The sequence below is a fragment of the Alexandromys fortis genome, unplaced genomic scaffold, assembly GCF_014885135.2.
Source record: "Alexandromys fortis isolate MF-2015 unplaced genomic scaffold, M_Fortis_MF-2015_v1.1 scaffold_51, whole genome shotgun sequence".
Lineage (NCBI taxonomy): Eukaryota > Metazoa > Chordata > Mammalia > Rodentia > Cricetidae > Alexandromys > Alexandromys fortis.
This window is the reverse complement of record NW_026067925.1, coordinates 5,066,629-5,093,892: the sequence shown is the minus strand read 5'-3', so window position 1 is coordinate 5,093,892 and position 27,264 is coordinate 5,066,629. Positions and strand designations below refer to the sequence as shown.

General features: G+C 34.5%; 1 protein-coding gene across 5 annotated transcripts in view; it reads left to right on the top strand.

Moving 5' to 3' along the window:
- Akt3 (AKT serine/threonine kinase 3) overlaps positions 1 to 27,264 on the top strand; it is a 226,339-nt gene that overhangs the window by 76,312 nt on the left and 122,763 nt on the right. Inside the window, exon 3 of one of the 5 annotated variants that reach the window (XM_050142954.1) lies at positions 25,671 to 25,829. The exons of the other annotated variants lie outside the window; for them this stretch is intronic. The gene's annotated coding sequence lies outside the window, so the exon portion shown is untranslated. The remainder of the gene's footprint in view (positions 1 to 25,670; positions 25,830 to 27,264) is intronic. 5 annotated transcript variants of the gene reach the window in all.

The following is a 27,264-nucleotide window of genomic DNA, read 5'->3' as shown; positions in this document are numbered from 1 at the left end:
GGAACCCTGATTGCTCTTTGGGCTGATGAGGGAGGGGGACTTGATTGGGGAAGGGGGAGGGAAATGGGAGGCGGTGGCAGGGAGGAGGCAGAAATATTAAATAAATAATTAAATAAATAAATAAAAAGAAATTTAGACTTTTCTTCTTTCTAGGTTGTATAGTAATGTATTTGAAAATCTTGGTGATAGAACATATGTTTGTGGATATATATATATATATATTCATTTGGCTATTTATATTTGTTTATTCATATAAACAAATAGAAATATAAATTGTTATTTATTATACTTGTTTATTATGGTTAGCTGTTATACTCAAATGTTCTAAAATGCCCTTTATTTTATTAGGTAGTATGTTTTCTGCCAGTCCATGATATGTAATTATAGCTATAGCTATTGACATGCTATGCCCTTGAATTGCTATGTAATATTTCATTTATCTAGTACCCCATTTACTCAATCTTTAGCCTGTAGAATTATAAAAGCATTTTCTCTTTTGATTAAAATCAATTCTACAATAACTTTATTCTCTCCTGAGACAGTATTATAAAACATTATAGAAAAGCTTTATCTTTTTGTCTCATTGACGAATGGTTTAGAAACAAAGTCATAGCTTTTCTTTCAGTGTTTTTGATTGGCCTATTTTGTAGAAGGTTCTAGTTGAATTGGTTTAACTTCAGTTTGAGTTTTCTTTTTGTCATACCTTAAGAGGTAAGTCATAAACTGGTCATTTTACTTAGAGTGTGTGACTTGGCATAACAGTTCTGTACAGGTAAAAGCAAACAAAAGTGTAGGAAAGCAGCTAATTATAGTAATTGCAGCTGGTTTCAAAGTACTCCTAACAGTTTGTGTGTACTGCTTACTTGAAAGCATCAAATGGGTGCTAGTTGTGAAATAGAACACCTGTTTGTTGTTGAGCATGTGTTTATGCAGATGATTGTTGTTGTCAAAGCACCTTGATGTAGAGTAGTCCTGTTTACATTTACATTCTCCCCAAAGGATTAACAGTGTTCTCTCAATAAATTTGCAGTCTATTCTCCTCTCAAAGGCTGCTGTTTGGAGGGTGGTGTGAAAGAGGCAACAAGTGCTTGCTAATCACTTGAATATACATAATTAGCTACAGTCTGGTGCACTGGAGTCTTTGTAGGATCATAACAATACTGATTGGCAAATGCACAGAACAATAGAAGTGTCACCATATAGTTGTTGAGAGTATTTATTGTCTTTTCATTGGCATTTATTCTTTAATTTCTGAACCTTGGTTTTATTACAAGCTCCTTTTTATTTTTTTTTATTCTTGAACTATGTAAAGTCACCATTAAGAAATAACGTTTCAGATTTATTTACTAGGGTCTGAGACTATTATTCAAAAAACACATTTGACATTCAGTAATATAAAAATTGATATGTGTCAAGTTTATTAGATAGTTCAACTTAATTCATAGTGGAAACTGTGAGAGAGAGAGAGAAAGGGAGAGAGAGGACAAAATACATTTTTTTTTAAAAAAAAACTTATACTCTAGCTCTGTAATTAGATTGTTAAGTGACTCTGCTATAGGATATGTAGACCCCAAATTCCAGATTTTGGGCCTTTTGATATGATGCAGAGAAAAAAAAATGGGACTTCCAAAATGTTGTTTGGCTCTGGTAATTGGTTCCTTCCCCAGCTCCCACCACACTCAGATCCATGCAGGCATCTATGCCTCTATGCCTGCTCTTATTAAAGTTGGAGACTGTTGGTCATTACTTGACATGCTAGAGATTTAAGTGTGGTTTCTTTGTCTTCTGAAAAACACTCTGATTGTGCTGTGAGACCTCAGAAAGCCCGATATGGGAGTTTTAATAAAGAGGATGATTTCTATAGAGAGTAGAAAAAAGCCCGTTTCCTTTGGCTCCCAGAAGATTGTATTGCTGACTCATTTGCTTGAGAGTTTTTAACTCCAGACTAGTGTAGTATTTATCAGAGTGTGACATTTGAGATTCTAGATGACACATAAGGGAACAAATGAATGGACTTGACTTGGGGTACGGGTTATGACTGCAACTTCAATTACAATGTAAATTTTTATTAATTATTTTTATGTATTAGAAGAATGTAAATAGCCTAACAAATTTATCCTGATGTAGAAATTCACACAGACCTCCCAACAAGGACAGTCTGTTCAGAATTTGTGTAGGGAAGGCATTAGCAAGCAGCTTTCCTTTTATCTGAGGTTGAAAGGTCAGCAGAGGAGAGATAAAACTTGATTGGCAAGGGGATGCCTCATATGTGATATGATTGGAGACTCTGGGTCTGGGACAATTCTCTCTCGTGAGTTCTGAGCAAAATCTAGGAAAACTAGCAGGGTTTGCTTTGGCCTTGATCATTCTGAGCCTTCTGCTCTCTAGAGTTTGTTCTTTGGCTTCTCAGGTTGGTTCCAGGCCCGTTGAATATTTAAGGGTATTGTGTCTGAAAACAAGAGTGAACTGCTAGGACAACATAATATATCGTTTAGTTACCTTGTGATCTTGCAGTTGTGTTCTTGTGTTTCATTTTGGTTTGTAGTGGATAGCTTTTAACGTTCTGGATCCTTGCATACACAAACTGATGCTACCAGAAGAAATAATACCAAGATACTATTTCCTAGATACCTCTATAATGCTCCCACTCTCATTGGAGAAACTGAAAATTATACACGAAGAAAATTATAATCTGTTTTGTGTTCAACGATGTCATTCATACTTTTGTTTCCTTAACGTTTTTCATGTGTGTCCATGGCTTTGCGTATTTGAAATCCAGTATTTTATACTGAGAACAAAAGTGTGGTTTAACGTCTGTAATGACAAGTTTATGTGTGCATGTGTATGTACATCTTCATCTGTCTGAAGGTCATCAAAGAATTTTATAAATTGTTGATAATGGTTAATGGATGTTTCTGGAAGTTTCTGTAATGGACAGTCAAATAATTTTTCTGGCGTTATGTGTTCTGGAACAATAAAATTATATTGCACAGACAGTAATTTGTTCAGGGAGTTAATAGTTTTAGTCTTCACTCTTCAAACTGAATTATTTTCCTTAAATTATTGATGTCATAGGAACACACACACACCACCTGTTAGAATAAAAATTCTCCACTTATTTTAAAGCAGTGTAGTTGAATTCCATGTCCTAGATTAACTTTGTGGCTAACAAATCAGTATTGGAATTTTCTCTTTCTTGTGTGTGTGTTCCTTTGTGTGGGTGGGGATGTATGCACATGCCTGTGTACATAATGTGAGGAAGCCAGAAGAGGACTTGGGCATTTACTCGGTCACTTTATCCTTCTGAACCTAGAGTGCATTTGGTGACCAGGAAGCGATCCCCATATCTCCATACTGCTGCCCTCAGAATTGGGATTAGGGGCAAATATGGCCAACCACCTTTTTTTTTTTAAAATATAGGTGGGTGGCATTTGAACTTATGTTCTCATACGTGCATAGCTATCACTGTGACCATTGACCACTGAACCACCACTCATCAGTCCCAGTCTTGTTTCTTAAGTAAGACTCATATAGTTTTTGAGTCTGATGTTTGTGCATTGCTTAGGATACATTTTTAAATTTTTTAGAATACTATGAAATACTATAGAGTTTTTTCTATAGACTAAAAGACTTTGAATGTTTTGTCCTATAAATTATAATTAAGGAAAGAATACTTATCATAAACTCAGTGTTAAAAAATGTGCCCTCAGGGTTAGGGACATCTTTTAGTGGTTGGTTTGGGGTTGAGGGGATGGGGAGATGTTTTATGGAGTTAGGGGTATGTTTAAAAAAAAAAAGGGGGATTAACTGGTTTGATGGGATGATTGGTATTTGTGAGTTACTGTTTTTAGAAAATTGTATTGGTACTGTTTCCTGTATATTGACATATTGAATATTGAATGTGAGTGTTCCTACCTCTATTTTTGTAGAAGAGTATGCTTATATTGTATTGATACATCTACCATATCACAATGTACATTTCTACCTCTGATACTATTTATGTAATAACATTGTTTACATTTGATATGTAATGACATTGTTTACAGATGAAGATCATTGTCTTCATGTATTGCACAGTTGTTTATTTTTTTAGTCTTCAAGTTAGATAGGTATTGAGAATTTTATGTTGTTCATGTTTATTTTTAGGTTAATAAGGTATTCCAGATACATAGAGATTATATTTAGTATAGATAGTATAATCTTCAGCCTCTTTAAAGAGCTGTAGAAAATGGCCTTTAAGCTAACCTAGAATTCTGTGCCGAGACACAATTACTCCTGGCGACACCACTCTACTCCCGAGAGAACGTTGAGCACCAAAGACACTCCACTGGGAGTTTGTCTTCTTGGCAGAATTGGCCTTTGGGTTAAGAAAAGCCCATACCTCATCTACTGACAAAGATATGAAACAGGATTTTCTTATCTTGCCAAGACAGGGTATGATAATTCTAAGAAAATTCCTTGCATTTGATAATGGTATGTCAGTCATGCTAGGCCTTAGCCAAAGTTGGTTGACTCAACATTGCGAACGAGAATTTGGGTGATTGCCCAGGTAGTCTGTTGTCTCTGTCAATTATGGCACGCTTTGGATATCGCTCATTTGTTAAGTAATATTTATTCCCTTCTCGGATCTTTGACGGAGTTGAAGATTATATAATTGTAATTACTCTCTACATTATTTAGACTCCTTGAGGTAGAATGTCTGGTAAAACTTTTGTTCTCAATATTGTTTGTTATATCTATTATTTATTATTATTGTTTATAGTTGTATTTAGGTTAGTTCTGTCTTATTTAGACAAAAGGAGGGAGATGTAGGGATAAGCCCTCCCCTGGGGGGCGGGCTGCCCTCGGGCGTATGTTTACTGATATATTGGGCGGGCAGAGGCTGCGCGCCCCTTCCCTTCCTCTCCTGTCTCCGCCGGCTACTCCGCTGGAACCTTGGTTTCGTGAGTCTGGTTTTGTTATTAAACTTGTTCAAATACCTATTACTTTTGTTGATTATTAATCCGACCGCTGCAGCAGCTCTTTATTTTCTCTTCTTTTAGCAGAAGATACCTGGTTGAGTTGTCTTAATCTTCTTTTGAGCAGTAATATAAATTCAGTGTGTGTTTGTAGGTTAGGTCCCTTTTAAATGTTAATATCTCTCCTTTTTTCCATGTGAACAACAACATCATTTTATCATTATTGCTATTATTATTATTTATTATGTTGTTATTGTCATAACCTGTGGTGTATGCAAGCAACCTTTTGAAGGCTGAGAAGACTGGTTTTACACAGTACTAACATGTCTGCATTCCCCGTATACTAGCTATTCCTTGGCTGTCTGTGCCAGTGTTTAAGCTGAATGGATTGATAGAATCTTTTTTATCTTTTTTTTATTTGATTTGGTATTGCTTGGGTGTGATGAAGAACACCTGATGTTTGGATAAAGCAAGTTCTTTTTTTTTATTCTATCTCTTCCAAATCTGTACCTCTGTCTCACAAGGATTTCCTACCTTCTAAGAACTGCCAGAATAGTGATGGATCAATAATAGGACTGTTAATGTGGACTTTCTGACCCATTTTTTTTTAACCTTGCCCCCTCTCCAGGTTGTTTTTCTTTTTATTTATTCTGATAACTCCTTTGGGGCTATAGGACTGTTTATAGAAAAAGAACTTTCTGTATGATTAAGAAAGAGAATGTTGGTTGGTAAACCTGGAAAATCACAGTATGTTTTTCAATAAAATTGAAGCTTATAATTTTGAGAAATTCTACTTGTAAGGTAAACTTACATGGAATTAAGTGACCATATTGAGTATGTGACATATATTTAGGTTGTTATGTGTATTGGGTTTACAAATGTGATTTTTTTTGAGATTGAATGTTTATTCAGGGGGTTATGGAGGAAGAAGGGTGAAGGGAGGACAGAGAGAGAGGGGGAGAGAGAGAGAGAAGAGGAGAGAGACAGAGAAGGGGGAGAGCAGAGAAGTGGGAGAGAGGCAGAAGCGAAGCTGCCTCTCCGAGAGGAAGATGGAAAAAAAGCTGGGTTTACAAATGTGAAACATATTTATGTTTTGTAGGTATATCAAATGATTTTTAAAATTATAAACAGACTTTAAAATTTATTATTATATCTAACTTAAGCATCATCTTATGTGAACATAATCAGCACTGTTTAATATTGTTTAAGCACTACCCTTTTAAAAAGGACAATAGATTTTCTGGTTTTCTAAGTTTGTGTTAAGTACACATAAACATCTTTCTTTATGTATTGATCCTATGATTGAAAATCATAATATTTGGAAGCACTTAGTAGTTGTAGAATTGTCTAAAAAAATAAAATTTTCACAAGAAATAACTATTGCTTTTTCACATTCTCTGAATCAGTTATGAGTTTTTTTTCTGTATTACCAACCAATTCCCAAATAATGACACAGAGACTTCTTATTGATTTTGAAAACTTGGCCTATAACTTAGGTTTGTTCCTAACTAGCCCTTAATTAACCCATTTATATAAATCTACATTCTATCATGTGGTTTTACCTCTCTTTCATCTTGAACTTTCTGTTTTTTTCTCCATTTCTCTTGGCAATTCCCGTTTAATTGGTGTGCCTAGATTCTTCCTCCTCTTTCTTTCTCCCTAGAAATCCTGCCTCTCCTACCTAGTTATTGGCCATTCAAATCTTTATTAAACCTATCAGAAGATGCCTTGGCAAAGACATATCTTCACAGTGTACAAATATTCTGAAACAAGTTGTGAAGTTTCTTAGCTGTATTATATGTGGCATATGGGTACTTTTTATTAATGCTGCTAAATCATATAAGTCAGTTACTGTTATTTAGCAAGGGGACTTTGGAGGAATTAAATACATCTGCATATTCAGAAACCCCCACTGGTCTTCAAAAGGAAGGCACAGATATATGATCTCTTCAGTGTCTCGGTTGTCATGGAAAACTCAGCTTCTGTGGTCCTATCTCTGCCATGTGCTGTGAGTAATGTTCCTACTTTAGGATGTTATTCTTCTCTTTGAAGTATAGATAAAACCAATGGAGGCTTACTGAACTGTTAATCTAATAGGTACATCACTTTTACTCAAACAATGGGCACAATACCCCATTCCACCACCCTTTCAGAAGTAGCACTATGCTTTCCTGGAGTCAGATGGCAAAATGCTCTTTCCCATCCTCAGACAGTAGTTCACTAGCCTTGATTTATTCTCCTCAGAAAACTAAAAGCTCCCTTTAGAACATTGCCAGTACTTTATCAGAACTTTTCTTAGCACTTATCATAGCTTTACTATTTGTGTGTATATGACTCCCTTTTATATTGCAAAATAGCTTTGCTGAATGAATTTTATTTTTAAATCCCCTTATAGGAGCTGGAGGTGGCTTTTAATCCCAGCAGTTGGGAGGCAGAGGCAGTGGCAGGAGTATCTCTGTGAGTTCGAGATCAGCCTGGTTTACAAGAGCTAGTTCTAGGACAGATTCCAAAGTCACAGAGACATCCTGTCTCCATAAAAATCCCCTTATAGATATCGAATTTTCAATTTTCAAGAATAAGAATTTTCAGATTTGGGATCCTAGAAGGTGGGAATCCTTAAATCTTTGTGTTAAGTAACCTTAGTCACTTATCTGTGCAAAAGTTTAAGACTCTAAGTTATTATAGAAATAAATAAGAATGTATTTTAGTTTGAGGAAGTTATAATTGTCAAAAATAACAACATTTTAAATAAAATATAGAAGGTATCTCTTTTGTATTTGATTTTTTGAAAATTACCTCATTGATTCTTTTGAAAATTACCTTACTGATTTTCATTTTCTATTTTATTACTGATAGGTTTACATAATCATTTTTTTTGTGCAACAGGCATACAAAACTAAGAAACAGCCAGCAGGACTTGTTACTTGTAAAGTAGGAGAGCAATGATCTGCACATTGAATAAAAGGATAGTTTTATCATTCTTTGAATTTCTTACCATCTTCAGTTTTTCTTGAATTTGGTTATCCCTTGTATTGTTGCAGGTTTTTGATTTGCCTGTTTTCGTCTCCAATCTTACTGAGATGCTGAGTTCAAACCAGACAGAGCTTTGTACATGCTAGACAAACACTCTTCCACTTTCACACACCTTTTCTTGTCTTGCCTACTATGTGTAAACCTTCTTTGGAGGGCCTGGGGCTCAGGTTCTCTTTCCTGTCTGATTGAGCAGTGTTCTAATGGTGCAAAACAAAACAAAAAAACAAAAATAATTTCTACATAGAAATTTGTGGATTAGTTTTAAAACTTCTGTTTTTTTGGATTTGATTTGAAAAATAAGGAATTATTGTACTGTTTCTGTAAGTGTTGATGACAAGTCTATACTTTTTTTTCTTTTTTCTTTTTGTTTTCTTTTCTTTTTTTTCTTTTTCTTTTTTTTTTTTAAAGACAAGGTTTCTCTGTGTAACAGTTTTGACTGTCCTGGAACTCACTCTGCAGCCCATGCTGGTCTTTAATTCAGAGATCAACTTACCCATTCCTCCCAAGTTCTGGGATTAAAAGCTTGTGCTACCCCCTGGCTTAGTCTGTACTTTTTTAAGTACAGGGATCAAATACTTTTGTAGCTTTACATGGTGAGAACATTTAATGCAATGTAGTGAATGAATGAGAATGTCTATAGAAACTTTAATTTGGATTTCAAGACCTGGAGATGGAGGGTACTTCATACACACACACACACACACACACACACACACGTCTTCAAGGTGATAATTTTTATATTTATTAAAACATAAAAAGATAGGTTTAACTCGACCTACATGCCTTCCCTTTCTCCTTCTCTCCCCTTTTCTCTTTCTTTCTTTGTTACAAAGATGTGACAGGCATCTATGAATAGTGATGAATTCAGGAAAACTCCTAAGCTAGACATTATCTTGACAGTTGGTGGACAGATGCTCCTGATTTGAGTGTGAGACTGAGGTATTGAAAAAGCACTTCAAAACACTCTCCTGTGCCAGCCAGCATTACTTTCCTTATATTAGGATAGTGTTTTTAGCTACTTTGTAATAATGTTTATTGATAAAGGACCTTTTAATATATGAATAAATATATGTGGTTCATTTTTTAATATAGCAACATGAACTTTTATAAACTTATTTTAGATCTTAATACTTAGAAACTGATGTTTTTTTAAAGAGAGGAAACATGTATCTTTCACATTTTACCATGCATATGTTAAATGAAAAATCACAAATATTGAATTCAAAGAGAAGTTTTGATTTTGAAAATAGATACTCAGATCTGAGGATGTAGGTAACTATATAGAGCATTTGATTAGCATGTATGAAGCCCTGGGTTCAGTGCCTAGTACCACATAAAAACAGCAGTGATGGCATGTGTCTGTGATCCCCCACTTGGGAGATAGAAGCAGGAAATTCCTAAGTTCAAGGCCATTTTTGTCTACATAGCACATTCAAGGTCAGGTTGTGTTACATAAGACCCCATTTCAATTTTTTTCTCAAATGTGTTTCTCATTACTTGAGACACATTACCTCTTTTACTGAAGCTATAAACCATGGCTTTAACATTGCTCATTCCTAATATACAATATTTGAGGTGTGACTTGCCATATTTCTCTGTCGTAGTCAAAGGTTTATTGAAGAAACAAATCTTTATATATTTTTACATTTAGAAAAATATTTTCTAGTGGGATTGAGAAGGTCTTCCAGGTTCTCCATTTTGTATTTGTGTGTATGTGTGTGTTTAACTGAAGTGATTTGTTATTTTTGTTTGTAGTACGAAGGTCTTCTTAGACTTTATTACATTTACTTATTTGTTTATTTATTTACATGTGTTGGGGGCACATGTGTAGAAGTCAGAGGATATCTTGTGGCATTTAATTCTTTCCTTCTACTGTGTGGTTTCTGACTCAAATTGTCAGACTTAGTAACGAATGAGCTTACTTCCTGAGCCATCAGTGACCATTCTATGACTTTAGGTTTTGGTCTGGGAACGTGATAGTCCTGAAAACTGTCTTAATTTAACAGTATGGGTTTTAAGAGGATATGTTTTGTAAAATAAATTTTGGTTATTATGTTCTAACATGAATATAGACAGAAGATATATCAAAATATAGTAAATGTTCTTAATGTTAGAAACTTGGCTCATAAGAATAGCATTACACCTGAGACTTTTTAAACTATGCAAATTTTAGTGACTAGAACATTAAAATGTATTCATTTTCAAAATATGTTTAGAAATTACCTAGAATGTTTTATGTTTGGCTTATTAAAAATTTTGTTATGTAGTATTTGATTAGAAATAGAAATCCATAAAATATCTAGGCTACCTTTTGTCAGTAATCTTACTTCTCATTTACATTTTCCAATAGCAACAGAAAGTTTATGTAATGTTACACTATTATCTGTCTATGTCATATAACTCTGATATTCTGTTATTCTGTGACTATTGAAGGCTATCAGATGGATAGAATAATACTGGAATAATAAATTTCATAGGGTTATTCTCTTTCTATGATGTAAAGAATAATGAAGAGTTAGAATTAGAATATTGCTTATGAGAGTATATTATTGATAATCTTATTTTCAATTTTATTGTATTATTGAAATACTTAATGATTTAATTGCCCACTTTTTTGAGATATGTATTGTGAGGTTTTAGAAATAGCTGAAACAACTGGGAAGATGTAAAAAGTAAAAGGGGGAAGGCAAGAACGATTAACAGTTTGATTGGCCCCAAATTATCTTACCCCTTAATGTTTATCTGTGCTATAACTTTTAAAGATACTCATATTTGGAGATAGTGCCTCTTTATTTGGTTTCATTCTCTTATTGAGGCAATATTGTAATTATTGCCAATTCTGTATATTTTTAAAAAATGTATCTTTAGATACAAACAAAAAGGTCAACTCAGATTGAGACTCTAGGATAAAAATATTATAAAATTTTATGTGGTAAAACATGATTATATTTAATTTTATGTATTTTACATTGATTTACTACTTTGAAATATCTTTTAATAGTTAATTTATGTACAAATTTTGTTTCACTAGAAACTGTTCTCTCTATATATTCCTGACTCTTTCCTAAAGATACATACCAAAATTTTATCATTTTAATACCTTTTAGACCTATAGATGCTTTCATTTCTTACTTGTCTGTCCTAAAGCCAAGGAAATTAAGGATGAATCTAGAGACTTAACAGTAGATGTTAGTATAGCCAGGATTGGCCAGCTCCTTATCAAGTCCATTCGTATGGACCACTTTACTCAACAACCTTTCTTTTCATTCTAAACTCCCGTTTAAAATCATTTGGAAGTCAGGCGTCGTTGTGATTCTTAGTGGTAACTACTGAAATTTGAGCCGAGATAATGAATATTACCTCTAATCTTGACTCATAGGAAACTACTGTGTTTAATCCTATTGATATTTTCCCTTTTGGGTGCAATCAGGAAACCAAGCCTCTAAGAAGACCAGGTCTATAAACGCTGAGTCGTTATGAGGGGTAGCATGGTGGCTCACTGAGCAGGATGATCCATTTTGAGTTTACCTGAGCCAGAAACTTGCGCCAAGCCACTAAGATGTTTTTGTTAGTCAGGACTTTTTGTCACTCTGATAAATACCTAAAAGAAAACATGAAAGGGTAAAGCATTTAATTTGTCTCCCCTTTTCAGAGGCTTTTTTAGTCCATTGGCTAAATGAATCCATTGCATTTGGCCTCAAGTGAAGCAGAATATTATGGCAGGAGCATGCAGTGGAGGTTGCTACCTCATGTTGCATAGCCAGGAAGCAGAGAAAAGAAGACAGGTACAGGATATACCTTTTCAGGCTGTATACCTCAAGTGACTCTTTCTTCAACTAGCCTCCATATTTTGCTTCGCACTGTCTTCCAGTAATGCCATCATAATATGAATTTATCAAAGAATTAACCCATTGGTTAGGTCTGAGCCTTCACTTTCTAAAACCTATCGTTTGGCAGCCAAGGCCACTGTACTTAAACTTGTACAACAGTGTAGTGACAGTGAATACTGTAAACCAGTACAGGGAACAATTCTTGGGATTGCCAAAAAAAAAAATACATATAAGAAAATTTAGTCTCTAAGAATTACATAGATTTTAAACACTGTTGGTTTCCTAAAAAGGAAATTTGCCATATTCTACGTAAAGTTTGAAAGAAAGTTTTGCTTATTGTGATGACTATCAAGCATTTGTGATATTCAGAAAACATGGAATGCCTGAAGGCTAATAGGAATGGAGTTGCAGCCTATACTGTAGGTTAAATTTGGACTCATTACTTGAATTATTCCTCTGATGAGCCATTCTCTAAGGTACATGAATGAATTCTAATTAACGCTGCTTTAAGTATATATAAAGTTGAATGGCTTGCATTCCTATAATGTTTCAACATAGGTGATATTTACCTTGTATTATTGAATATGTGAGATACTGGAAAGAATATTTTAAAAGAAAAAATTCATCCCATTTTACTAATATTTACTCTTCATATTGAAGTTGATAGATTTTTGATTCATTGAGCCTCAAAATGGGATATTATCAAATGTTAAATGTAGAAAAGTTAAATGTTGTGTTTTAGGTTGCTTTAAAAACAGATAGTAGCTATAAATTTTGGGTTAAATATAACCTCTGAAGTTTCAATGAAATGATGGGCTTATAGAACAAATATGCTAACTAAAATGTAAATCTTTGGCAAGTTAGAAGATGATCAAGTATCCATTAACTTTTGGGATTGCTTCTTTTTGTCAGGTGACTTGCTCCTTCTGCTTCCTGTATTCTAATAGGCTCTATTCCTTGAAATTAAAAGTCGTTCATACTTTTAAAACCAATAGACAAGACTTTTTTATGAATATGTAGTAATGTTAACTAAGAGATGGTAAAATAAATTGTAATTATATGGAAATCATCTGTATATTTCCTACTATAATATTAATGTTTTTCCTGAACATTTTATGTAAAGTAGTCACCAGTACAAAAACATGTTTTAGGGGGCTGGAGAGATGGCTCAGTGGTTAAGAGCATTGCCTGCTCTTCCAAAGGTCCTGAGTTCAATTCCCAGCAACCACATGGTGGCTCACAACCATCTGTAAAGAGGTCTGGCGCCCTCTTCTGGCCTTCAGGCATACAGACAGAATATTGTATACATAATAAATAAATAAATAAATGTTTTATTTTAGAACTAATAGGGAATTATATACTCAAATTTGTCCTGCTTGGATGCTTTAATAGTTCTATATAGTAGTCATTTGAAACATGCGAGTTGGGGTTTGTTACTAATATAATGATTTATGTCACAAAGCCTTTATTTATTTGAAAATTTTCTAACAGCTAAGAGTAACACAATAAACTACAAATCTTTTCAGTCCCTTCTGTTCTTTTTACTTTTCCTCTTATCCCAACCATCCCACCCCCTTTCTTACCTGTGTTTGTTTATGGGAGTTACCAGTGATTATTGCTTCATCCATTCTTAGCCCTTTCTAAGGGAAGTTGGCCTTTCTACCCCTCTAGTTTTTTTGGTGGACATTTGTCCCAGGAAACTAGAAGGACTAGAGGGTATAGAAGACTGAAGCAGCTAACGATGAAGTAAAACTCGAACATTCTGAGTACAATTGCCAGAAGTGCTAGACAAGCACTTACGATGGAACTAAATCCTCCTGAGCAAGCTAAGGAGTTGCTTGTAGAGATCTTGTGACTAATACTTCAGACATGCAGAGAGAAAGAGATGCAAATGGGCTGGGGAGGAATAGAAGACAGATAAGGAAAGTGGTAGACATCAGACCTTACAGAGTAAAGGAAAGGTCCTATGTACAAGTGTACAAAGCAGGCCTCTTAGCACAAGTGTACCCTGATGTTGGTCTTTAGCCTTAGTGCTTTCATAACACTCTTCTGATTACTAGGAACAAAGTTCACTCATAAAGATAATGTTTATTAACAATAATAGATAATGATGATGAACATGACAAGGATGAGATATTTATTATAAGAATACACAATACTCAAGGAAGGGGGCCACACTGATGTGGCAGTATTGACCCAACTTCCTGCACATGATATCTGGAAAGGGATAGAAAAGATCCCTTTGTCTTGTTTTCAGCCTGCAAATACATCCCTAACTTGATATTCCTAAATTAAACCAAATTCTTTGTTTTTCTACCAAGAATAGCTTTCTATCATTATGTGGGGAAGAGATCAGTTTCATCGTTGAATGTGTTTTCTAAAACAAAGTTTTTCATTTTTTGCTATTCAGTTACACTAGAACAGTTATAATGTTTCTTTGCATATTTTATTTTATTTTTCTTAAATTTATTTATTTATTAAAGATTTCTGTCTCTTCTCCACCACCGCCTCCCACTTCCCCAATCAACTCCCCCTTTCTCATCAGCCTCAAGAGCAGACTGGGTTCCCTGCCCTGTGGGGAGTCCAAGGACCTCCCACCTCCTTCCAGGTCTAGTAAGGTGAACGAACATCCAAACAGCCTAGGTTCCCACAAAGCCAGTACGTGCAGTAGGATCAAAACCCATTGCCATTGTTCTTGACTTCTCAGCAGTCCTCGTTGTCCGCTATGTTCAGCGAGTGCGGTTTTATCCCATGCTTTTTCAGACCCAGGCCAGCTGGCCTTGGTGAGTTCCCAATAGAACATCCCCATTGTCTCAGTGTGTGGGTTCACCCGTCGCGGTCCTGAGTTCCTTGCTCGTGCTCTCTCTCCTTCTGCTCCTGATTTGGACCTTGGGGTTGTAGTCCGGTGCTCCAATGTGGGACTCTGTCTCCTTTCATCGCCTGATGAAGGTTAACATCCAGGAGGATGCCTATATGTTTTTCTTTGGGTTCACCTTATTTAGCTTCTCTAGGATCACGAATTATAGGCTCAATGTCCTTTATTTTTATGGCTAGAAACCAAATATGCCCCTGGACCCAGCAATACCACTCTTGGGAATATACCCAAGAGATGCCTTATCATACAACAAAAGTATATGCTCTACTATGTTCATAGCAGCATTGTTTGTAATAGCCAGAACCTGGAAACAACCTAGATGCCCTTCAATGGAAGAATGGATGAAGAAAGTATGAAATATATACATATTAGAGGATTACTCAGCAGTAAGAAACAATGACTTCTTGAATTTTGCATGCAAATGGATGGAAATAGAAAACACTATACTGAGTGAGGTAAGCCAGACCCAAAAAGTGGAACATGGGATATACTCACTCATATTTTGTTTCTAGCCATAAATAAAGGACATTGAACCTATAACTCTGCATATTTTAGAATGGAAATTTCTTTATCCCCTTTGTTGATTTATACATTTTTTGTTTGTTTAACACCAGATAGTGTCTTGAGCTTGTTAATGTAATTGGATTTACCTGTTTTTAACGTATATAGGATCACAAATGATGCTAGTGAAGTATTTCCCAGACAAAACAACAAATTACTGCTGTTCACAAACGAACCTTTAAGACTCATTTATATTTGGCAATGTTTAGTAAACTGTAAAGCAGTATACAGAAGTGAAATATTTTTACCCGAATTAAATTGGTTGTAGGACTCAATAATAGTGTCATAAGGGAAGCTACCACACTGTTGTAAGGGGATAAAGTTTATCCTTTTTTTTTTAAAGCCAAGGTGGAAATGTATTATAGGAATTAGTTGTTGGCATTTGTTGAATGGAGTTCCTTATTTCTTCTGAATGTAATTATCTCTTCTAGAGTGGGCTAAGTCTTTTAGAGTACTGGGATAGTATTGCCATTGATAAATATATTTCAAAGTGAAACTTAAATAGGGATTTTTGATTTTGGTTTGGAATAAAATTTGTAAGATATTTTACTTTAAATGGACTACACCGTTGATTAGACGGATACTTGTGGCAATTGTAGTAGTTCATATTTATGCTTTTACTCTGCTAGAAACTTTGAGGATTTCTAATAATTCCAGTTGAATGCCACAGTGTTTAGAACATAGTTGATTAAATAACATGACACTGTTATCTGAAGAAAAATAGTGATCACATTAAAGTAAATTTATCTGTGTTTAAACTAGTAAACTAGTGGAATATAATTTTTTTCAGAAGAAAAGTCGATAGATATGGGACCTTGATAAATAGTTCATTAGTGCTGTTAAAGTCTTTTTTAATCATTAAAAAACTTTGCTGAATTTTAAAGTAGACAAAAATATTGTCAGTTTATGATTGCATGTGTGTGTGTTTTTAAGCTCTTCTGTACTATATCCTCCTTCTAGTCTAGAACAGTGCTTGGGACTGTTACATAAGTATTCTGTTGTTACATAGTATATTATTGCAGAATTTCCAACAAAACAGAACAAACCTAGGTTGTGTACAATGAACTGTTTCTTCCAGGTTTACTGTGTATATGAGTGAGAGTTCTGTGTGTATCAGTGAAGTGAAACAGATGAGTTTAGTAAAAGATCATTTTCATGCCTACCTTATCTTTGAGGTCGGCTCTAGAAATCTTATCCACTGTCATAGTTTATTCTGTTGGAATTTCAGAAGTACTAACAGCCTAGAAACCCTTCAGAGAACCTGTATTCATTAATTTTTTTGGAGTTAAGGAAAAGGCATTTTGCAAAGTGGACACATTGTTTAATTTTGTTTTGCATTTTACTGGATTGCAGTACTAGGCCAATAAATTAAACCTAGGCAGTTCTGTTGCTAATTACACACAACTTCTCTTGGTATCAGATATTCAAATCCATTTTATGAATATGGTAGAGAGAATAACAACTGTAAAACAAAGCAGTGTGCATGTAAGTGACTGTTAGCGTGCATTTCAGAAAGGATAAATGCTCACCATATGGTACAATTACTGTGTCCAAGTTTTCAAATTAGCTTCTCTCATCCTCCTTATTACTGTCTTTAAAAAGAGAGGAAAAAACCCAACATGATTTATCTACTCTGCAGCAGAACTCTTGACGCAAAACAGCAGCCCAGTTCTGTCCAGTTTTTTTTTTCTTTAGCATAATAGAGGCTGTCGGACTTTTTTATACTAATTACTGTGTGAGCCTCAGATGAACCCCTTCAATTCACAGGGCTTTGTTAAGGGAGGAGCTGTCAATGTGTCTGCCCGTTTGCAGCTGTGCTGTGGCTTTAGCTTGCTTAACATTATGCTGCTTTTTAGACTTAACAGAAGGGATTTTTTTTTTTATTAAGGCAAAGCAGCCTTGTAGCGAAATGGTTTAAGCAGCTGCATTGTAGGGAAGCACAAAGAAGTTATTATTGTGTCTGTTTAGGAGGGGGGAGGATAAAGGGGGAGATATTCGGCTGCTGTTGATGCCGATTGTTGACTTGCCATCTGCCAGATAGGGAGAAGAAAAAAATGACAGCTCCAGCAGGGTGTTCAAGAGGTTGTTTGGAGAGACGCATAAACATGTGCAGATGTCGAACTGAATAATGGCTAGAACTGGAGACGGTTTATGATGCTGCTGATGTTTGTGCATATACAGAATGAATGTATGTGTGGATTTGGTTAACCAAGGGTACATACTAATTATCATTGTTTTCCTGCATACCCCCTCCTCTGATTTTGTTAATTAGTTAAGGGGTATAATACTTCCTCTTCCCTCTCTTGTTCATGTCTAGGTTTAGAAAACAACTTTCTGAAATGGCAATACAAACTTTCTTACTTCTCTGTAATGAAGGTAGATAACCCATTTAGTTAATGTCAGATGTGAATTCCTAACTGGTAACAGGAACTTTTGATTAAGTAATCTTTAGTTTAAGTTACCATTTTCTTAATTATTCCACTGACAGTTTAACTAGTCAGTACTTAAAACTATCATTTAAAACTGTATTTATTTATTCTATAGTTTATCACTAGGGGTAACTTTATACCACATTTATTTTTTTAAGTAATTCTATAAAACGTTGTACCTAGATATTTCCAGTTGTGAAAGAAAAGAAAGAAATTGGTTGCACAGAAATCAATTCTTTTTTTTAAAAAAAAAATACCAGTTCTCTTGTTTTTGTTACTATTAATAATAGGAATTTTCATCAAGCATTGATGAGTTGTTTTTCTTTCTTGTCATTTTATATTATTAGGTCTTAGATTTTTGAATATCTAGAATTCTCTGTGCACATAGATAGAAATAACTATTTATGCAAATATTTTACTTTAATCTCAAATAAGATGATACAGTGGTTTTATATTGAGATTTTCAAAGTTTTTGTTTAGAACACTTCAAGTTTTGGTAAAATTTTAAAGTTCAATCAGAGTATGAATAAAATGACTAGAAAAGAGAGCACTGTTCTTAGATTTCTGTTTTAAAATGCTGTTTGGATTTTTAGTTTAAAAAAGAATATGTTAGATGAATTCCTAAGAAACATTGTTTACTTTGAGTTTTGGTACACTTATGCTTTTCTAAACACAAAAGATCTTGTAGCATAATTGTCAAGTAAGAATACCTAAATGGTTGAAAGGCCAGTATCCTGGCAGCCTTGAGTCCAAAGTAATGTCTTTCTGAAAGGGTTATTTTCTACTCATAAAGAAATTGAGTCAGGTCTTTTAGGGGAGGGGGAAATGGTTTTTTTGTCAGTTTCTTCTCTAGCTACTCTAATCTGTACTTGCTGAGAAAACACAGATAATCATCAGTTTCACTGGGCTTCTACTTTATCTCCTGTATTTCTTTCATTTTGAAAATGTAGAATTATGCGTGTATTATTTGTAGTTCCACAATCAGTACTGATATCCCTCCTAAGTTTGGGACAAGCAACTGACATTTTCCACATAGACGTTTTGTTAAATTGAGAGTGTGATTTGCCAGAGGTCAGTATGTTAATGAGCAGCTGACTAAAGCAAGCTTGAAGAAAGCAAACTTGCCTGTCTATGCTATATTAGTCATTTATTTTCTCATTTCTTCAGAGCCATTTAATAAACCTTAATACAGGCGAGTACACACAGAGAAGTGATTTAAATATTCAAGACAGAGTACTTTTGAAGTTAAAGGGACTAGATTTAAATATCACTAATATAGGTGAGCTTATAAAAGTCACTTAAACTTCTGGAAGCTTTGAAGGAAATTATAACAGCCATTGAAGGAACCTGAAAAGACTAAATAAGATATATATTTAGCATGTCTGAACAAAGTCAGTACTAGCTGTTAGGAGTACTTCATTTTTGTTTGGTGTTGATGAATGTCTAGAGATTGTAGATGTTGCAGTTAGTATTTACAAAATGTTCTATTGGGAAGTGAGCACACCAGTTTCTAGAGGATGTTTTAAGGAAGTGGTCACACAGATCGAAGATTCTTATTTCAAAATCCAGTTTTTAGTGACTTACTGTTGTTCATAAACCTGAAGGGAAATCACTCGTTTAAAGAGAATGTGGAGAAAGCTGTTGAATGTCAATACTTTGGAGATGTGGTATAAATGGCTTTCCCTAATAGTTTCATAGTGTATACTATAAATTCATTTTCCTATTTAAAAATAGGTATACAATTGCTATGAAATAAGCCATCTTTAATTTAATAGTAATCTCAAATTATTTTTGGAGGTATGTTTGTTTTTTTTTTCTGCTATGGCAAATGCTAGTAGTGAACAAATAGAACTAAAAGTATGGCTTCATCTCCTGAGGAAGTTTAAAACATTGTTTGATTGTCAGAACTCTTTACTTTGCAGATAAAAAATGTTGTCAGGCTCCCCTTTGGGCTAAGTGCCAGGGTGGATGGAGGTGTTTCCTTGGAGTAATTAAGAGGAAATGCCTTTATTGAGCTGAGTCATTGAATTCTCCAGAGTATGAGTAATTCCCACACAGATGTAGCTGGTAGTTTTTAAGGTTTTTCTTTCGAAATGTTTCTGTTAAGCATGTACTCTGTTAGTACAAAGCAGTAACTTGGAATGATGATTCAAGCAAGGTGTGTTGCACCTAGGGGAGTGCCTTACTCCGCACTAAAGTGTGCTTCTTAGGAGTAGAGAAAATGACAGTGGAGAATTTCAAGCAAAAAGTGGTTGTAGTAGGAAAAGTGGTGCATGACTTTAATCCTGGTAATCAGGAGGGGGAGGCAGAGGCAAGTGGATACTGTCCTTTGATGCCAGCGTGGTCTACATGTCAAGTTACAGAACAGCCAAAGCTACAAAGAGAGACCCTGTTTCCAAAAGCCAATAATAATAGTAATAATGATGATGCTTTACTCACATAATACTGTAAAAAAAAACCCTGTTTACCAGATGTAATTTACATGAAAAAGAAATGGGACTGTTTATGTCTGTGAACTGTTGTGTGACAGATGAAGAAGCCACCTAAAAATGATTGTAAAGGCATTTTCATAAATGAATAAAACTGTACTACATGTATTTTCAGGACAACTGAAAAAAGATTTAGGATCTAGTTTTTGTGGTATATGAATGTATTTGAATTTTGCCTCAAAAATTACATGAATAGTAATTTTAAAAAATATTGGCCAGTGTGTTGAAAACAGAAGACTATTTCACTGTCTGACATACTCTTTAAAGCATCCTGCGAACTGTTTTGGGTTAAAGTTTTTAATGTGTTTTTAGTCTCATGAAAATCTGGTTGAAGATGTTGGTAAACTTGGTAGCACACTTTTAGAACAGAAAACGATTAGACAGAAAAGTGGAAAGGCCTAAGTCTAAGTAGTTGGAGGGCATTCCTTCATCTCTCCCCTCCTTTTTGTTAACTAAGCAACTCAGTTTGTTTGAGAATGGAACACGGCGTCAAAGTTCATTATTTTATACTTGTAAGTGAAAACACGTGGAACAGCAGCTGTCGCTGCCTGGCATCTTTCTGAAGAGATATTAGTGTGTGTGTGTGTGTGTATGTGTGTAGAACATTATCAAATGGCCATTGTTTCCTTCTCTGTGTTTGCGATTAGTTCACTCTACTTTCTGGTTTGGTTACAAAGATTTGGAATTTAATTTTAATTTTTTTCTTCCCAATTCCCCCAAGACATTCATGGAATAGTGTAGTTTCAAAGTAATACTTTTTAAAAATTTTACTAATAAAAATGTTAAAGGTCTGGGTTATTCAGAGTTTAAAAAATTAACATACTTGGTAAGTGGGAATTAATACCTTAAATTATAGGGAGAAAAAGACTTTTCTAAAAGATATATAAAAATCTACATTAAAAACTCAGTTTAAGCATATGTCAACTGATTGGCTGTGTAAATGTAAATTTTCTGTCACTGTCTTGTAATAATTTTCATCTCCCTTCAGTATGCCGCTTTTTAAGAGCTAGGGATTTTCTTTCCTTTTTACATATTGTGTGTTTTCATGTTATTGGTATGAAGTTTAGGTGTGACTAATCATCAGTTAACTTATACATAAAACTATGATGGTAAGATTAACATTTTTATAATGCTAAATATATGATCTATCACACTACTGAATTTTACAGGGTTATAATCTATTTTATGAAAATGGTCAATAAATTAATTGTAGAAAGCATTTCCCCACATAATGTACTTTTTGAGGAATAAAATAAAATATCCAAGGTTCTCTGAGCTAGTATGGAGACCAAAGGTGTTTTCCCTTTGAGAATTAGTTGTGAAAACTCTGTGCTCTACAGTTAACTCACCTTTGCATTGGCTTTTATTAATTAACGAATAACTTATTACAAATAAGCTTACTGGTTGTTTGTTGCTTTTAAGAAGAAATTTTGGGGTTAATCTTAGTTGTTAATCTGTGAGTTATTACTAAGAATGTATATTGCCTTATAATTTAAAAACTATAAAATGACTGTTCTACAGAGAACAGCACAATATGTGTGTGTGTGTGCGCGCGCGCGTGTGCTTATGTATAACTTAAAATAAATTTCTTTTTTTTAAATTTATTTATTTATTAAAGATTTCTGTCTCTTCCCCACCGCCGCCTCCCCTTTTTTGGGGTGACTTTTATAAGATACTTCCAGACATTTTTCTTCCTGATATCTTGTTTTTTTCTTTAAAGTTACTACAAGCATTTCAAAATAACCATTATTATGTCCATATACAAATGATGATAAAGATAGAAATATTAATATATAATGAGGAACGTTATGCTCATTTCCATTTTTTAAATCTGATTTTCATTAGAATGAGATGTAAATGTTGTTTCCTGAAATATTTGGCCATGTGTTAGGTAATACTGCCCTCAGAGGGCCAAGGTAAGTAAATTCATTTTTAACATTGAAAATTGGCTTCCCTGGTATTTCTCCGATGTATAAGCTTGATTTGAAGAGGAGAATGAGTTTATTTGAACAATTGAATAGTGTTTTATTTCTTGTTGCTTTTCTTTGATTTGCTCTGTCTTTTTAAATGAAATAAAAGTATCTGGGCTCTTCAATTTGATGATAACATTTAAGCACAGTTCTTTCTTGAGAAAATTTCTAACAGCTGACTGGCCACAAATTGCTACATTAGCTCCATATTCAAAGAGGATAAGAAAATCACCTATCTGGGAACGTCAAGGGGATTCTACTTCTGTGTGTTTTACTTTTTCATGCATTTAACTATAGATATTAAAGTATTATAAATTATTTGTCTTTAAAATAATTTTTGTTCTTACATTTGAATTGTATATAACAGGATTCATTGAAATAGAAGTTTATTTTCTTTTCAATTTAAAAATTAAAAAGTTTAAAATTTTAATCAAGAATATGTACTTTGCTAATATTTAATGGTTATATATAAGATATTAACAGTTAAAAATGTAATTTTTCCAAAGTAATTTTAAAAGCCTAGTAAGTAGTTTAATGTTTCTAAAGTCAGAGTGAGAATACGTTGTACAATAAAAGAGGAAGCACAGGAAAGGAATAATGTTAAAAAATGAGATACAGCCTTTGCATTGTTCTTTTCAAGTAGCATTTTTGATGAACTAAAAAGAAATGAAATGCTTAAGTAATCTATCCACTTTATTGCATTTCCAGGATTACTTGATATTGAATTAAGAAAGAAAATTTCTATGAGAGTATTGGCAGTTTTTTTTTTTAAATTGAGATTATTATTAAAGAGAATGGGAAATAACAAAACAGGATCAAGTATAGTAAATAATGAAGTTGACGTTTTTTCATGTATTGTGTTGCACGATTGTGCAGAGGGTTTAGAAGTCAACGTAAGGTGCCTTCATCATTCTCTATCACTTTTTTATTTTTTTGAGGTAGAAGTCCCTCGAAGTTCACATAATCAGCTAGACTGACTGGTTTGTGAGCTCAGAGATCACTTGTCTCTGCCTCCCAAGTGCTGGGAATACAAACTTGTGCCATCATGTCCAAGTTTCTTATGCAGATTCTGGAGATTGAAGTCAAGTCTTCATGCTTCTGTGCCAAACACTTTACCAAATATCTTTCTAGCCCTCGAATTTCTTTTATTTGCCTTAAAAAGATAAATATTTAATGCTTGACTACATGTATCGTCACCTTCCCTCCTCCCTAAGTCTTTTCATTGCTTTTCTTTTTATCATAGGGTAGTTTAGTTTATTAGCAAACAAATAGATGATACTTACTGTTAGTAGACATTTAGTTTGTTATAAATATTAATCTATTTTCTCTGTTACTGTTGTCCCCATTTTTCAGAAGAGGAAACATGTATAGAGAGACTGAGTGCCAAGTTTGTAAAAGAATGTTGTTCATATAGCTGTGTGTTCAAGTATCATCTCTGTCCTCTACTGGCTTTTCCTTATGTCTCAGTTCCTTATGACTATCTCTGCAGTGATGATGTTACAATGATTGCCTCTCATTTTTGTGAGAACATCCCTTTAGGGAAACATGAACACAGGGCTTAATTGAGAACTTTCGTGTTTTCTTTGTTTCTGTGTTCCCTTTCGTTCTTTCAGCCTGTAATCTGATGGTGATGAATGTCTGAGATTCATGTTTAAGAACGAAGAAGGAAGAAGAGCAGAGTTTTGAAGGGCTTGGAATTACCATTAAAATGATAGCAGCTATGGGTTTGAAGTTCTGTCATTTTTAGCGTTCCATACCACTAGAAAGTGACCATTGGAGAGATTCGTAGGAAGATCTAAGATAAAGCAGAATTATTTCCACTAATTTTTTTAAGTGGGGAATGAAATGGGTCAGGGGTTGAACTACCTGATGTTTTTTGCCCCATATAGCACAGGCCTCCTGAATAGCAAGCACTAGAGCTTCTTAGTACTTGCACAATAGACACCAAAGGGGAGGCAGAGAGTGATCCCAGGTTTGTAGTATACTGAGATGTCCTGAGTTTTTCTGCCATGAGTGTAGTCTTTCAGAATAGTGGTAAGCTCTTTATTTATTCAATTAACAGTAATTTACTAGCCTGATCTATTCCAGGCATTGAACAGACATGGTTAGTAGGTTTTTGTGTTATGGTTACATTGTTTCCATATTTGATTTTATAAAGACTATTTATTATGATTATATTACATATATTGTTTAGACTTAAATATTTAGTGGATGACATGATAAAAATGGAAAATATTTACAGTATAGATGCTAATTTTTATAATGAAATTATATATTTATATTAATCCATTTCTTTGCAGAATTTTTTTTTTTACTATTTTGTTTTGTTTTGAGGTATGGTCACTCTACATAGTGCTCACTATCCTGGAACTCACTATGTAGATCAGGCTGGCTTCCAGAGATCTGCCTCCCTCTACCTTTTCAGTACTTTTAATATTTCCTCATTACTAAAATAGTGTAGAAATGACTTCCTATTCAAGAATAGTATGGTGTAGAAATGGAGAGTTTTTGCAGTAGTGTAGAAAAGCAAAGCTCTGCTTTCACATTCTAAAAGGGTGTAAGTGGAAGCAAAATAATAATTTAGCTCACATTTAACCCAGCAGGAAGCTGAGTACAGATTGAGTAATTCTCCACAACATATCTCCTTCTATGTAAACTAATTTCATGGTTTATTCTTCATTAAATTGCCAGGATGCTATTTTCTGCTGGTGAGAATATGTGTGTCAGTGTGTGTTCTCTACTCCCCTTGATTTTCGCAGTAAAATTTGATACCATAATATTGTTAGGACGTTGTTGTGTTTAAAAGAATAATAAAAAGGCATTATTTCTTGGTGTAAAGTATGATGTTGCCTAAAAACAATAGGAACCAAGGTTTTATTAACAAGTTCCTGCGTATCATTGGACAAATATCAGAACGCTTAAAGGTGAGGTGTAATTATTCAGGTTCTAGAATTACTTAAATAAATTACTGACAGATCACCACTCTGAGGTCTTAGAGAGGTTGAAGTTGACCTTCTAACATCTTACAGAAATGGTTCTCAACTTTCCTAATGCTGCAACCCTTTAATGCAGTTATGTTGTGGTGACCCTAACCATAATTTTTTTGCTACTTCATAACTAATTTTGCTACTGTTATGAATCATTATGTAAATATCTGTGTTTTCTGCTGGTTTTAGGCAACCCCTGCGAAAGGGTCATTGGACCCCCATAGATGTCACAGCAGGTTGAGAACTGCTGACTTACAATATTAAGTTCCTAGATTTTTTTTTAAGTGCTTCAGCTTTGAATCAAAACCTGGACCCTAGTCTTCCTTAGGAAGTAGACATGGAAACTGTACTTAATATAAAAATGACAAGTTCATGCATTATGCAGTGGAAGCAGAATTTTTTGACTATATTTCTCAAAATAATCATGAAGGAACATATGGAAAAGCAGAAAAATGTGGGTACATCTGGAAAGCTTTTAAGACATCTTGGAAGTACAACACAGAATCATCAAAATGGTAAACAACTTCCATGCTTCCAGTTGCAGTGGTGATATTATTGTCCAGTCCAGGAGCAGTCAAACCTCTGCAAGATGAGAACAGGAGTGCCTCTTTACCTATAGCCAGCAAAGCGGCAATGGAATGCTGAACCTTTGAAAGACTGGGTGCTGAAGTCACCCCCAGACAACAAATAGTATCAAGTACGTTTTTTTTCTCTAGGCACATGTATAGAAATTTGGGAATGGCAGAGAATTAGAGATGTTGCTGTTATTTACTGTGGCTAAAGACAGTGCATAGATCTCATAGTTCAACACTGGTTAGTTAAAGGAGACTGACGTGACTCCTTCGTTGAAGGAATCAATGAAGGAAAATGATACAACTGTTTTTCATCAGGAAAGAGTAAATACATTTTTATTTAGAAAACTTTTGTTTTGAGTGCATCTATGTCCTAAAGTATTTTGTCCGAGCTGATCTCAAACTTCTGGGTACAAGGGATCCTCTTTTCAGATTCCTGAAATATCTGGGATTGCAGATGTGTACCGGGCCCAACTTTATTTCTCATTAAAATCTCTCATGTCTTTACTTTCTGTATTTCATTCTTAGGAACTTCTTACTAGACTTAAATTTTTATGACAGTTGAACTATACCTGTCTTGTTCATTTCTACATCTTAGTACTTGTATGTACTTCAATACTAAATATTTTTAATTTTTTAGGATTTATTTTTTCTTTGTATGGGTATTTTGTCTGCATGAACGTCTGTACAACCACTAGTTCATAGGCCAGAAGAGGGCATTAAGTCCTCTGGAACTGGAGTTACAGTCAGTTGTAAGCCACTGTGTGAGTGCTGGAAACTGAACCTGGGTTCTCTGTAAGAGTAGTCAGAGCTCTTAAACAGCACCATCTCTTTAACCCCACAACATTAAATATTTTTTTAGCAATACAGCCTAATTATACACTCTTTTTCTAAATTCTAAAAGCATGTTTTCAAGACATAGTCTTTGATCTGTGGTGCTCAATGACCATCAACCACTTAGAATCAGTGACCTATATTGCTTATAAAGGCCTATATTGCCTTTGGTGTGTTTTGTAGACAAATTCAGGTTTTTTTTTAGCTTATTCAAACTAGCATATATTCAAAGCCAATAATAGCAGTTAATCAGTAATATCAAAAATAGAATTTATTACTTTTAATTTACTGAAATCAAAGAAATAGCATTTGAATGACCTAGTGAAAAGGAAGTGACAATCTAAACAGTAAAAAAATTTTTTTTTATTGAGAAAAGGAAAAAAAAAGTTTCCGCCTCCTCCCAGCCTCCCGTTTCCCTCCCCCTCCTCCCACCCTTCTCCCCTCCCCCCACTCTTCTCCCCCTCCCTCTCCAGTCCAAAGAACAGTCAGGGTTCCCTGCCCTGTGGAAAGTCCGAGGTCCTCCCCCCTCCGTCCATGTCCAGGAAGGTGAACATCCAAACTGGCTAGGCTCCCACCAAGCCAAAACATGAAGTGGGATCAAAACCCCGTGCCATTTTCCTTGGCTTCTCATCAGCCCTCATTGTTCGCCATGATCAGAGAGTCCGGTTTTATCCCATGCTTTTTCAGTCACAGTCCAGCTGGCCTTGGTGAGCTCCCAATAGATCA